Here is a 12,371-nt window from a genome sequence, read left to right on the forward strand (position 1 = left end):
GGGAAGTGAGAAACCCTCTCTCTGCCCAGAGCCGTCCAAAAATATGGGCGACTCCAAATGCATACTGACTGTCAATACAGATTTTGACAGTCAGTCCCTCACTCAACTCACAGGCTCGAATAAGTGCAACAAGCTCTGCAGCTTGGGCCGACTGATACGGAATTTGTGATGTCACTACTACAGTGTACTGTGATGTGATGTGATTGCGTATGCAGCTGTTGTAGTGCCATCTGGTAACCTAAAACAAGAGCTATCAACATATAGTTCCCCTTGAGGGTCAGATAAGGGAACATCCGTCAGGTCAGTAGGTGACCTAAAATAGGTGACCTCCTGTCGACAATATTGAAATTTGGAAAGGGACACTTTATGTCCCTGGTGTGCCAAATGCAGCAATAATTTAACTGTACTGTCTTTGCAACCCTTTTCCGTGTCAGAAGCGATGAGAAGGTCATCTACATATTGAAGCAATACATTACCTGAGGGAAGCAGGAAGGAGTCCAATTGGGCTTATACAGCTTGACTATATATACTAGGGCTCTCAGTATAGCCCTGAGGAGCGCGACAGAATCTGCCAGCTAGCGTAAAACCGAACAAGTACCTGCTATCTGGATCGATCGGTTTACTAAAGAATGCATTTTTAGATCAATGACAGAAAAGAATTTAGCAGTAGAAGGAATTATTGTCAAAAGGGCAGTAATGTCAGGGACCACCGGTAATTGAGGAACTACTATTTTATTAATTTCGCGCAGGTCATTCACAAAATGATAAACATCTGGATGATCATCAGAGGAGCCTGAAGGTGCCCTCTTAAGAATGGGAAGAGTGGGGCTATTACACACATTCATAGTCGTCTAATCAAGTCCTGTATCATTTGCAATAAGGCTCTCTCCCCTACCTGCGGTGTCTTGTACTGAGGCATACGAGGCAAAATGGCATTGTCTTTAATTTTGATAGAAACTGGGGGTATCTGCAATAGTCCTACGTCATGTCACCCGTTGCCCACAACGTGGGTGGCCCATCTTTCAATTCAGCAGGGAGGGGTGCATCTTTGGACAGACACTGCTTAATGCTGACTACATTTGGGCCCATTGTCATATAAACACCTTCCGGGGAACAATAAATGGTAGCATGCAACTTCTTTTATAAATCTAAGCCCATCAAATTTTCTCCACAATTAGATGTGAACAAAAATGGAGAATCCACAGTAAAAGGACCTATATTCAGTGTAAGAGGTTTGGAAATGGGCCTCACAACCGGTACACCAGAAGATCCTACAAAAACATTATTATGGCTGGACAGAGCTGCCTGGGGACCAGTGAATGAGAAATAGAGCTTTTCATAGCACCTGTATCCACCAAAAATTCCTTAGCTGAGCCATGCAGATCTGCAGTAACGTAAGGACCACACTGATCTACAGGTATCTAAACTGGCCCCTCACCCTGTCCCTGGCTGTCCTAGCTGTGAGACATCCCTGTCACCCCGTCCATGTCATAGTGATAATACTGTCCATCCCTACTGTTGTTGAAGTAGTTACTGTCGAGACGATCCTGCTAGGCTGCACCATGCTGAGCTCTGTCCTGTCCGCTAGCTCCACGACCCCGTCCACGAAAACCCCATCCTCTAGGGGCCGTGACTTTCTGCAACAACACCGGACACTCACTACGCCAATGTGAAGGAAGTGACCTGAATAGGGTCACCCGGGTCACTCATGACTACCTCTCAGCCTTCCCAACAAACGAAGAGTCAGTCAGACAGTAGGGAATATAAAACCAAGTTATTTATTGGTAATGCACTGCAGCAGAGTTCAGTCTGACCAGCCTCATGAGATAGCTGCCGAGGGTCTGACTCCACCCAACACAACACATGATATTATACAGTTCCAAACCCCTAAGAACATGCCCAGACTGGAAAATTCCAGTCCAGGCACTAACAAACAAAGAAGGCACAGAAGGATGAGCTGCAGTCCTGGGATTAGGTATATGTTATCAGAAGATTCCAAGGTTGCAGCAGGTATACATGGCCCTCTGAGTTACTCCATTTATTCATTGCGGATTCACTTACCGCTGATTTGTCTCCCATTTGCTCTGCGCATGCCCGCCATTATAGGAGGTTGGATCGAGCCTATCTAACAGCAAAGGTATGTCACACTAGAGAGTGCATTCATTAGAGCAGCTGAACTTGACCTTGGAGAAACACGAGGAAAGATGCATGGAGACAATTTTCTGCTGAGGCATGCAAAATGAGGCAGGAGCTTTGCTTCAATCATAGAGCAGAATAGCGGTTACTAATAAAATGGCGCCATGAATGATAACTTAACACAGTATGAAACACGAGCAAGGGGGCAATAACATTTTCAATTCTAACAAATGTCCCTCCTCTTTACAATATGTACACTGATTCGGCCCTACAGGCGTAGTATTCTGGCTGGTACATGGAACCTGCCGGTTCGAACCACCACATCCTCTACCATTCCCCCAGAAGCCTGCTGCAACAACACCTTCGTCTTTAATTCCTTATGCTTTTACTCCACCTTCTCCTTCTCCTCATTCTCCCTGTGCTCATAATATCCAGCCATGCTCAATTACAGAAGGGGAGGAGGTAGTCCAAGTGCTCTACGAGGACTGTAACCTCAGGAAGCAGGTTTGTAACAAATCTATTAACAAACAATTGGACACCTCCCTCCACCGACAAATCCTGTCTACTAAAATACCAAAACACCCGTTCAAACCAAGTGAAAAAATCAGACGCACTCTCATCTTTCTTCTGACGACATGCCGCTAACTTGTCCCAATCTACCCTTCATTGTGGAATAAGAGAGTGCATATACGTAATAATTCGGCCAGGCAAAGCTAGTATCTCGGCCTTAGGCTTCTCCCCAGGCTTCCTCTCCTGGTCCCATGGTTTAATACCACTCAATTCCACAACATGATCCTGTGTGTGCACCTGCCTCCAAATATCAATGGGCACCAGTAAACCAAAGAACACTTCAATATCCGCAAGCGTAATCACTGTCGATGAAGCAGCCTCAGTATGTATGTATGTATGTATGTATAGGCATTTATATAGCGCACTACTTACCCGGAGGGTCCCAAGGCGCTTCGACCGCTGCGAAACCCTTCCTGGCTTCCCTGAGAGATGATCCCTTAATGGGTATCTCCAGGGTGAGACCAGGCATCCCCGGCGGTCTGGTGGGGCCGTTAGTGAAGATGAGGCAAGCTAATGCCCAGAGTTGCCGAGTGTGATCGCTGATCAGAGTGGGCACCGAGGCGAGAGAATTATCGAGTCCGCTGACCCTGGTCCAGAAACCTGCCGCGCCGGGAATCGAACCCTGGTCCCGGGCCGTCCTCTGCTCTCGGGTCTGCCGCCTCTAACCAGTGAGCCACACTACTTCACTACTTCAGTCAATTCCTTATAATATGCAGTAGGAGTTTTCTTAGGGTCAGGTAGCTGAGTCTTAAGACACAAAACATCACTCCTTTTCCACGGCGTGTAGACCCATTGTTATTGGAAACGGGCCTATACCCTCTGTCTAATAACAGTATTCTGCTGATCCCGTAGTTCCAGTAGTTCAGGGTGATATATTGGGTGGACTTCCCTCATCGGAAACTGGGATACTGTCTTCGGGCTCTTTCCAAGCAGCCTGCTTCAATAAGTGACCAGTGTCGCAACGTTACTAAAAACCTCACCTGGTGCCATACCGGCAGCATATATGTTATCCCTAATATCATAAATAATTTGGGGTGCTACATCATTGAAACACAGTTCCAACAGTCCAATCATTGTTGTCAACATGTGCTTAAGGGCATGCTGCTGCACAAAAGGCTCATAATCTTTCATTACACTCCACACATCTTTCACACTGTAAATGGGGTTACGAGCCCACTGGGCGGCCTGATTGGCTACCACCTTTTTCTCTTCATCTCCTACATCAGATTGTTTCGATATCCACCCCAGTCGCTCCCTAGCAGTCGCCCAGTCCTCGTCCCCTAGACCACGTACAGGAATTCTGCTGCTCAGTAATGTTGGGGATGGAGGAACAGGGGAGGAGTAGCAACAGAAGGAACAGGCACCAACGTCGCTGCTGGCTGCGTTGTAGGTGTGAGAGTTAGCGAGAAAGATGCCAAAACAATAGCCTTAGCAGGGAGACTGGCAGTTATCATTGCCGCAGAAGGCGAAGTCAAAGAAACAGCAGGAGGCGCTGTGGCCGGAACAGCTTGATCAATAACAGAAGAAACAGAAGCAGCAGAGACAGAAGGAACAGATGATTGAAGCTGTGGCATGTCAGGGTATATTTTCTGCGGGTGTATGGAGGTGGAAGTCGAGTATCTAACTATTCTTCCACAAATGTGTCATTTTCTTCTTGAGCACCACAAGACATTCACATTGTAATTGAAATATCCTATCCGCACACTCTATTCCTTTTTCTATTTGCTCTCTATCATGCGCTACAGCTTTCTGAGTCAATGTCTGCATTCTCCCTTTCCAGGCCTCTTTCTCTGCTTTCATTCGTCTTTGTTAACCTCTTTTTGCCATGTTCTGAGGGAATCAAACATCGACTACCTACTCCTTTTCGCAAACAATTTATTCTATAGAAAATTGATTTTCTGTTCATCAAAAGTGCCCATCAACGGCCACTGCAACTCGGTATTGTCCCTCGTATATTTGTGCCATAACGTACTAAACATAATAGGGCCAAGGCCATGTTTTACGTACATGTCAAAATTAGGGGTGCTTTCTGAACGCACTGGCTGAATTTCTTCCAATCGAGCATCAGCAAAACAACAACGACAGCCCAAACAAAATAGCTTACTAAGGCCCAGCATTTTTCAAAAGAAAACAAGTGCACTATTTATGTGTAGCATATATTTGCAAATATCTTTACCAAAGTCATCCTCAGACCTCATAAAGTACAAATCAAAAATGGTACCATGAAACCAATGTGGGATCACACTGCTTAACCTCCCTCGAGCCATTTGAGCTGGGGCCTGGTGGGGGCCGGTTTTGGGCCTCTGGGGGCCGTTTTTGGTACAGGGCCATTTTTGCAGCATAGCTGCAAAATCGTCCCAGAGCTCGGCGGTACCCCCAACCCCCGCGAGGGCGGGTGGGGGGGAGCCGAGCACTTTGCCAGGGCCGGTTTTCGTTCCCAGTCCGGCCCTGACCTACCTGGTGAAACACTCGAGAGACTTTACAAGTACAAACACTTGGCGAACTGCATTTACCATGATGCCTAGGGGCGAACCTGCTGGGAGCCGAAGCAGTGTGATCCCACATTTGTTTCCTGTTTAAAAGGCTCCCTCGAGCCATTTGAGCTGACGAGCTCGTGGAGAGGCACCTGCGTGCCTGGAGAGCTACTGTGACGTGAGAATACTTCGGCAGCCTGCTCAGCAACCCCATACATTCGAATTGCCTAATCTCTACTGATGACGGATAACAATCCAGAAACATGTGTCTAGAGATGGCCAGCACTAATCTGCACCTACCTGGTGAAACACTCAAGAGACTTTGCAAGTACACACACTTGGCGAACTGCATTTACCATGATGCCTAGGGGCGAACCGGCTGGGAGGTGAAGCAGTGTGATCCCACATTTGTTTCCAAAAATGGTACCATGTTCATAAAGAACTCAAACAAATTCAAGTGCTTGTCCAAAGACGGTCCTCCAACCGGTTCAAATACAAATCAAAATGGTGCCATAGGATCACTGACATAATATAGAATGACAAAATATAGACTTACCAAAATATAGTCACCAAAATATAGAATGCCAAAATATCGAATTCCTATCTACAAACAGGTAAGTACAAAAATATCGAATCCAAAATATAGTCTGTAAAAAATATAGTCAGTCAAAATATCGAATTTTTTTAAATGTCTTAAAAGTAATTTAAAATTATTGAAATAATAAATATAATTAACTAAAACATACTTAAAAATACTCAAATAACCTTAAAATTAAGATATAATTAATTTAAGTTATTAATAAAAAATGTACAATATTTTACCGTAGGATAGCAGGAGGGTAACATTTAATATTACCACTCCAGTGAGTGCAACAGTAGGGAAAGCGTTGGATAGCGTAGGGGTAAAAAATACTATTCCCACTCCAGTGAGGGCAACAGTAGGGAAAGCGTTGGATAGCGTAAGGGTAAAAAATACTATTCCCACTCCAGAGAGTGCAACAGTAGGGAAAGCGTTGGATAGCACGAGGGTAAAAAATACTATTCCCACTCCAGTGAGTGCAACAGTAGGGAAAGCGTTGGATAGCGGGAGGGTAAAAAATACTATTCCCACTCCAGTGAGTGCAACAGTAGGGAAAGCGTTGGATAGCACGAGGGTAAAAAATACTATTCCCACTCCAGTGAGTGCAACAGTAGGGAAAGCGTTGGATAGCGGGAGGGTAAAAAATACTATTCCCACTCCAGTGAGTGCAACAGTAGGGAAAGCGTTGGATAGCGTAGGGGTAAAAAATACTATTCCCACTCCAGAGAGTGCAACAGTAGGGAAAGCGTTGGATAGCGGGAGGGTAAAAATTACTATTCCAACTCCAGAGCGTGCAACAGTAGGGAAAGCGTTGGATAGCGTAGGGGTAAGAATTACTATTCCCACTCCAGAGAGTGCAACAGTAGGGAAAGCGTTGGATATTGGAAGGGTATAAATTACTATTTCCACTCCAGAGAGTACAACAGTAGGGAAAGCATTGGATAGCGTAGGGGTAAAAATTACTATTCCCACTCCAGAGAGTGCAACAGTAGGGAAAGCGTTGGATAGCGTAGGGGTAAAAAATACTATTCCCACTCCAGAGAATGCAACAGTAGGGAAAGCGTTGGATAGCGGGAGTGTGAAAATTACTATTCCCACTCCAGATAGTGCAACAGTAGGGAAAGCTTTGGATAGCGTAGGGGTAAACATTACTATTCCCACTCCAGAGAGTGCAACAGTAGGGAAAGCGTTGGATAGCGTAGGGGTAAAAAATACTATTCCCACTCCAGAGAGTGCAACAGTAGGGAAAGCGTTGGATAGCGGGAGGGTGAAAATTACTATTCCCACTCCAGAGAGTGCAACAGTAGGGAAAGCGTTGGATAGCAAGAGGGTAAAAAATACTATTCCCACTCCAGTGAGTTTAACAGTAGGGAAAGTAATGATTTAATATATTATTTAAAATAAATTAAATATCAATACCAATAAAACATTAATTGAAATTAATAACCAATTTAATATTATGTAATAATTAATTAGAAATACAACTACATATTAGTTATTAAAAATTAATAACCTATTCATAATTATTCAACGAATTAATTTTAAATAACAAAAACTAATTAATAATAAAAATTAATACCAATTAAAAATTAACAGTAAATTAATTATCAATACACAAAAAGTATTTTTAATATGTAATTAATTACAATTACATTACTTCCCACCCTATTCCCCTATAAACCCACATCCCACTACAGAAAATACATTAATACAATTATCATAATTATCAAATATTTAATTAATACAAAATAATTACCAATTAATAAAAATTAATTGCCAATTAATAGAAATTAATTACCAATTAAAAATAAATTAACAATAAATTTAAAATCAACACGAATAAATGAAAAAAATATTTACTTTATTACAATTAAATTACTTCCCACCCTATTCCCCTATAAACCCACAACCCGCTACAGAAAATAAATTTAGAAAATTAACATATTTAACAATTAACCAATTAATACAAATTAATTGGCAAATAATAAAAATGAATTACCAATTACAAAATAACAATAAATTCAAAATGAATACCAATAAATAAATAAAAATATTCAATTAATTACAATTAAATTACTTCCCACCCTATTCCCCTATAAACCCACAACCCGCTACAGAATTAAATTACGCAAAAATTAAATAACATAAAATTCATTACTTAAGATACATTAAACATACATTACAAAAATTAATATACACTTTTCACACATATACTAACATACAAAACACTTTAAAAAAATTTGATATTATTAAAAAATCGATATATTTAATGCCTATATTGTATATTTCGATATTTTGACTTCTATATTTTGAAAATCGATATTACTTACCTTAAATTCGATATTTTTAACCACTATATTGTGTCCATTCGATATTTTGTCCATTCTATATTTTTACTTCAATATGTCCATTCTATATTTTGGAATAGATATTATGACTGTTTACCGGTGCCATATCCACAAAGAACCAAGGCAAACTCACCTGGTGCACACAGGTCTAACAAGTTTATTCTCCACTGACAACTCTTCAGACCAACCCGTCAGATCCAAGGGTTTCGCCGTTCAGGACCCCAGTCGGGATGACCACTGGATGAGGCACCACCCAGCCAAAGACAACCGGCCAGCTGCCAGTACAAGACTCTCTCGTGCAGGGATCCCCGGTCCACCCGTCTGACCAGACGTGGCCTAACCTCCTCATCCGATTTAGAAAAGGGGGTGGTGATGAACAGAGTGTCTGAGTTAAACAGACCACTCTTACCCAGTCCAAAGATCAGGGCTTGATCCATCACCGTTATTTATCTCACTGCCCCATCCCAGCTCAGAACCTGGCTTTATGCAAATCAGTCTGTCCCTGGCCCAGTGCATCATGGGAACAGGGCAGACTAAACTACCAAGCCAATTCTTCACCAGAAAGGAGACAAGCTACCGGGGACCGGTTTCTGGCATTTCAGCCTTCTTCGGCCCGGCTTGCTTGAATCCTGATGGAGCAGTGAGAAAGGGACTCATGTCTGAGTATACCCTGCCACACCTATAGTGGCCAAAAACGATTTAGAAAAGGGGGTGGTGATGAACAGAGTGTCTGAGTTAAACAGACCACTCTTACCCAGTCCAAAGATCAGGGCTTGATCCATCACCGTTATTTATCTCACTGCCCCATCCCAGCTCAGAACCTGGCTTTATGCAAATCAGTCTGTCCCTGCCCCAGTGCATCATGGGAACAGGGCAGACAAAACTACCAAGCCAATTCTTCACCAGAAAGGAGACAAGCTACCGGGGACCGGTTTCTGGCATTTCAGCCTTCTTCGGCCCGGCTTGCTTGAATCCTGATGGAGCAGTGAGAAAGGGACTCATGTCTGAGTATACCCTGCCACACCTATAGTGGCCAAAAACGATTTAGAAAAGGGGGTGGTGATGAACAGAGTGTCTGAGTTAAACAGACCACTCTTACCCAGTCCAAAGATCAGGGCTTGATCCATCACCGTTATTTATATATAATTGAAATTAATAACCAATTTAATATTATGTAATAATTAATTAGAAATACAACTACATATTAGTTATTAAAAATTAATAACCTATTCATAATTATTCAACAACGAATTAATTTTAAATAACAAAAACGAATTAATAATAAAAATTAATACCAATTAAAAATTAACAGTAAATTAATTATCAATACACAAAAGTATTTTTAATATGTAATTAATTACAATTACATTACTTCCCACCCTATTCCCCTATAAACCCACATCCCACTACAGAAAATACATTAATACAATTATCATAATTATCAAATATTTAATTAATACAAAATAATTACCAATTAATAAAAATTAATTGCCAATTAATAGAAATTAATTACCAATTAAAAATAAATTAACAATAAATTTAAAATCAACACGAATAAATGAAAAAAATATTTACTTTATTACAATTAAATTACTTCCCACCCTATTCCCCTATAAACCCACAACCCGCTACAGAAAATAAATTTAGAAAATTAACATATTTAACAATTAACCAATTAATACAAATTAATTGGCAAATAATAAAAATTAATTACCAATTACAAAATAACAATAAATTCAAAATGAATACCAATAAATAAATAAAAATATTCAATTAATTACAATTAAATTACTTCCCACCCTATTCCCCTATAAACCCACAACCCGCTACAGAATTAAATTACGCAAAAATTAAATAACATAAAATTCATTACTTAAGATACATTAAACATACATTACAAAAATTAATATACACTTTTCACACATATACTAACATACAAAACACTTTTAAAAAATTTGATATTATTAAAAAATCGATATATTTAATGCCTATATTGTATATTTCGATATTTTGACTTCTATATTTTGAAAATCGATATTACTTACCTTAAATTCGATATTTTTAACCACTATATTGTGTCCATTCGATATTTTGTCCATTCTATATTTTTACTTCGATATTATGTCCATTCTATATTTTGGAATAGATATTATGACTGTTTACCGGTGCCATATCCACAAAGAACCAAGGCAAACTCACCTGGTGCACACAGGTCTAACAAGTTTATTCTCCACTGACAACTCTTCAGACCAACCCGTCAGATCCAAGGGTTTCGCCGTTCAGGACCCCAGTCGGGATGACCACTGGATGAGGCACCACCCAGCCAAAGACAACCGGCCAGCTGCCAGTACAAGACTCTCTCGTGCAGGGATCCCCGGTCCACCCGTCTGACCAGACGTGGCCTAACCTCCTCATCCATCTGCGGGCAAGGATGTCACCTGATGGAGTCCCTGTTCGGGCACCAAATGAAGGAAGTGACCCGATTGAGGCCATTAGGGTCACTTGCGACCACCTCTCAGCCTTCCTCACAAAGAAAGAGTCGCTCAGACAGTGGACAAACCAAAGGTATTTATTGAATGTACACTTGAGTGGAGTCCGGTCTGACCAGCATCCTTACATTGCTGCAGAGGGATTGACTTCTACCCATAGGATAACATGTAATGTACATTTTCAGAACCACTAAAGACACACCCAGACTGGAAATTTCCAGTTGGTAGCTGGTGAACAATGGAGATACAGAAGGATGAGTTGCAATCCCAGGACCGGGTACATTTTATCTCAGGGTCAAGGTTACTCTGCGTCCTCCGCTCTAAGGGTGGGAGCAGACCTATCTAGTGAGAAAGGTATGCAATGACAAAAACAGTCCATTCATTAGAACAGCAAAGCTCAATCTTGAAGAAATACAAGGAGGGAAAAAAATAATATAGCAGCTGCTTTCACTGAGGCAGACATACGAGTGAGATAGAAATTAGTTTCGGTCATGACTCAAATTGGCGGCCCAACTTAAAATGGTGCAGCGAATGCTAACTTTACATCGAGTAATGCATAAGCAAAATGAATGCATAACATTTACATTTCAACACAGAAACGAACAGAAAGAGGCAAATTAAAGGTCAGGATCTAGCAGAAAGAGGAAAAATAATAGACTTCAAAGGAAAAACAAAGGTCAGAAATTAGAAGAAAGAGGCAAAATAAAGGTCAGAAACAAAGAAGAGAGAGGAAAAATAAAGGTCAGAAACAAGCAGAAAGAGGCAAAATAATGGGCAGAACGGGCAGAGAGCATACTTACTCACTCCGCTGGTTCACTTCCTCCGGTCCTCTGCTTCAGTCCCTCTGCACGGGAAGCTTGAAGCAGTTGAATTCTGCACAACAATTAAGATGCTGCTCTCATTCTGCTGCTAGTGTTGAGCAGCATGAGAGCAGCACCAGGATTGGCTGGAGCGGGCAGTTTACACTGCGCAGCCCAACCTCCTCCCTGCTGCTGTCATTCACAGCGGCCCTGGTCCGGTCCGGGAAGGAGGATAAAAAAAAATATTAAAGAATTACCAATTTATTTTTGAATAATCGCTGTGCTTGAGCGCATCTGACCAGTGTTGCTATGGAGATGTAGACACGCTTTTTTATGCTTGGGCGCATCAGGCCAGTGCTGCCATGGAAATGTAGACACGCTTCTTACGCTGGTGCGTACTGGTGCCCAAGAGTGTAAGAGTGAACACAATAAAAGCACATTAGTGCCAAAATTCCAACACTTTTCTGGCATCTCTGCCCAATTTGCAGCCAACAAGTGTCTGTGAGGGCTATAGGTGGGACAATGACCATAGTAGCCACCTTCCCATCGTAACCATAGAGTTGAGGCATATGATGGTGCAGCGTTAGGTTCGCAGCTGCACAACATGGCTTAAAGTTAAAAAAAAGAATAGTGCTATGACCGCAAGGTGCAGTAATTCTTTATTTAGTATGGCATTATTCTCTACTTTCACAAAAAAAATTCATTCTACCTGACCTGTAATACCCACAAGGGAATATTGGGTTGCCCTTTTGTTTGTAATAGGTTTGCATCTTTTTAGCATATTGAAACCCTTGGAACAACATTTGGTGTTTTATTTCTGGAGAGACAGGAGGTAGAAAGAAATGAATGGGAGTGGGTGGGTGAGGCAAGCAACAAAAGGGGAGGGGTGGACTGGACAAGCAACAATGGAGGAGGAGGGTGGGGATGTCAGGGCAAGTAAAAATACGGGTTGGAGGAGATGGTGCTAGTAAATG

This window comes from Lissotriton vulgaris, chromosome 7, assembly GCF_964263255.1.
Source record: "Lissotriton vulgaris chromosome 7, aLisVul1.2, whole genome shotgun sequence".
Taxonomy (NCBI): Eukaryota; Metazoa; Chordata; class Amphibia; order Caudata; family Salamandridae; genus Lissotriton; species Lissotriton vulgaris.